We start from the raw sequence: 2,982 nt of genomic DNA, 5'->3' as shown, positions 1-2,982 counted from the left end.
ATGCAAAATGTCCATACATCAGGCTTTATCATGCTTCTGCCTCTTTATTAGGAAAAAACTAACACAATCTGTGACCAACTTAATAGGTTCTTGAAGAACTACTCACCACAGTGCCCCACACACTCTTGTTGCAAGAGTAATAAGACAGGTGATCCAGATACAATCAATCCTCAGAGAACACTGTCAAGGTTGGAATGTTTTATACACACTCATAGGTGAAAAAAAAATTGACCTTGAAAAGGCAAATAGGAAGACCTTGTTTTACCATGAGAAGCCAAATAGGAAGACCTTTTCATACTGCAGAGCAAAAAGAACGACAAATCACTGTTGCATTGTTTGCAGGCTTTTTTGCCTCAATAATACAAAATGCTTCTGAAGAAACTCCTTTATTGACCAGATCTATACAAACTGAAACAGCGATAACTCAACCAAAAACCTTTATAAAGAAGATATATGCACATTTGAAACAGATTTCTCAAATAATATCTGACAAAATATAAGTATGCTTAGCACATGGATGCAGGTAAAGGACATTATGAAATACCACAACAGGGAATATATCTAATTACTTCACAATAGCAAGATCTTTTATTAAAAAAATTAATTTCATAGAATCATAGAATCTTAGGGGCTGGAAGGGACCTCGAGAGATCATCTAGTCCAACCCCCCTGCCAGAGCAGGGTCACCTAGAGTACATCACACAGGAACTCATCCAGGTGGGTTTTGAATGTCTCCAGTGAGGGAGACTCCACAACCTCCCTGGGCAGCCTGTTCCAGGGCTCTGTCACTCTTACAGTAAAAAAATTTTTTCGGATATTCACCTTGAACCTCCTATGCTCCAATTTACACCCATTACCCCTTGTCCTATCACTGGTCATCACTGAGAAAAGCCTAACTCCATCTCCCTGACATTTCAGACATTAACTGAACAACAAATCGCATGAGCATGTGAGTTTAACTTCATAGTTTATTACAATACTTTATTTGTCCCCACATTTCCTTTTTTCATGTAAATATTTCTCTCAAATAGCTTTCGTTTTTAAAATTCAACTACATGACTGGTGTTTGATGACAAAGCCTAAAAGGAATCTCTCACATGAAACCATAAAAACTTTCTTGTTCAAAATAAAATTAGTAGCAAATTACTGAATTAAAAGCTAGAAGTAAAGAAAACTGAAGAATTTCCTTCAGAAAAACAAAACCATTGAAGTTTTGGAACACTATGTCACTAGAAAAAAAAATATATGTCAAAATTCAAACCTTCAGAGCAACATATGACAGTTAGCAATGTCAGTCTGCACTCAATTAAAAAAAGAACAATGCTAGCTTATTACTGTTGATGTTACCATGTTAGGAAATACTGCTAGTTAAAGGTAATAGTCTCTCAACTCAACCATAGTAGTAAAGATACCACTAAAGATCACATAAATAATTCAATACAAGAGGCTTGACTTTGCATGATTTCTGTATTACTTTTAAATTGCAGTTTGCTCTCATGAATAGCAGAGGTTCTTGTTTGAAGATCCTCATGATTTTTGGAACTTCCCCGGGCAGCATGTCATTGTCATGATATTAAGAAATCTGCAGTTCAGGGTACCCCACGCCATACTCTCAAAACAGATCACAAGTAATAACAAGAGGAAAACACATCTCCGATATTTTTAATCTGCAACACTCTTAGCCCATCCTGTAAAACCTTATCTTAAATATAAACATGTTTTTTTTTAATTACTAAAGTTTGAAAAAAAAAGATTTTTCCAAATGAAAATAAGTGGAATTACTTACAGAATTATTATTTTTTTTGTTAAAAACTCAGCATATTTCAAAAGCCAGCACAGAAGTTCCATGTTTGCTAGTAAGAACATTCCAATCCTATTATTTTTTCAATGTCCTAATCAAAATGTATATGCAGCATATTGAAACTCAAAACAACTTAAATGCTTTAAAAAATTATCCCCAACAGCATATAGCTTCATAATTTCGACAAACCTACTTCAACAAAGTTTTCTAGAAACTGCATGGTAAGAAAATGCCATTATTTCACAAACAGGCACCAAAAGGAGGGCCAAAATAATTATTTTGCATTCCTAAATACAAGATGGTATTCCTACAGCTCCTTTTTTTTTTTTTTTTTTTTCCCCCAAATAATAAATCTAACATTTACAACTTTGTTTAAAGTTGCAGCCTGTACAAAAAACTATTCTCCCTTCAGACTGGAGCTCTTTTGTCTTTGTTTCAGTTCTACTTTGGGCAAAAGAGGTGCAGGACTCTGAGGAACAGCTACACACCACTTTCATCCCAGGAAACTACAACCCTCTGACTCCTTTCTAGATGCCCCAAGCTCTACATTCACCCACACAAGCAGAGAGGAGAGAAAACGCAGGAAGGAAGGAGAAACCCCTTTAGGAGGTCACTGCAGTTGGTCCCACACAGCCCGTGATGCCAACTCCTCCCAAACCCACTTGACTGTGTCAACTCTCAAGTGCCTTTTACTGCTGCAGTGCTGGTGGCTGCTGGCCAGACAGGACATCCTGGCCACAGACTGTCCTCCCAGCCCTGCTCTCCCTGCCCTCATCCCGGGATGAGCTTCCCAGCACTCGCACGCACCTGCTGGAGTGCCTGCCCCTGGCTTCAAACTGAACTGTTTTTCACACCATTTAAAGACTAATAACAAACACACAAAGACAGCTTATATTTTTCAGTACTGGAGATTAGGTGTTGATCTGCTGAAAGTCATAAAAAGCTTTGAAAATAAGCAGTCCACGTGTGTTTTTGTAGAAACATTACATATCAGAAACCAGCATTGTGAAGGACCAGGTATTTCCTTACACGAACATGAAATGTCCTTTGAGTCAGCCGACAAAACTGACTTAAAACGGTGTCTCCACGCGGTGCTGAACCCCCTCTGTGTGTGTGTGTGGGGGGGGGGGAGCAGCTGCTGCAGGGGAGGGGCCGTGGCCGGAAGCAGGGGCAGGACTAGG

Source organism: Chaetura pelagica, unplaced genomic scaffold (assembly GCF_000747805.2).
Source record: "Chaetura pelagica isolate M959 unplaced genomic scaffold, ChaPel_1.0 scaffold68, whole genome shotgun sequence".
Taxonomy (NCBI): Eukaryota; Metazoa; Chordata; class Aves; order Apodiformes; family Apodidae; genus Chaetura; species Chaetura pelagica.
This window is presented reverse-complemented; position numbering follows the sequence as displayed.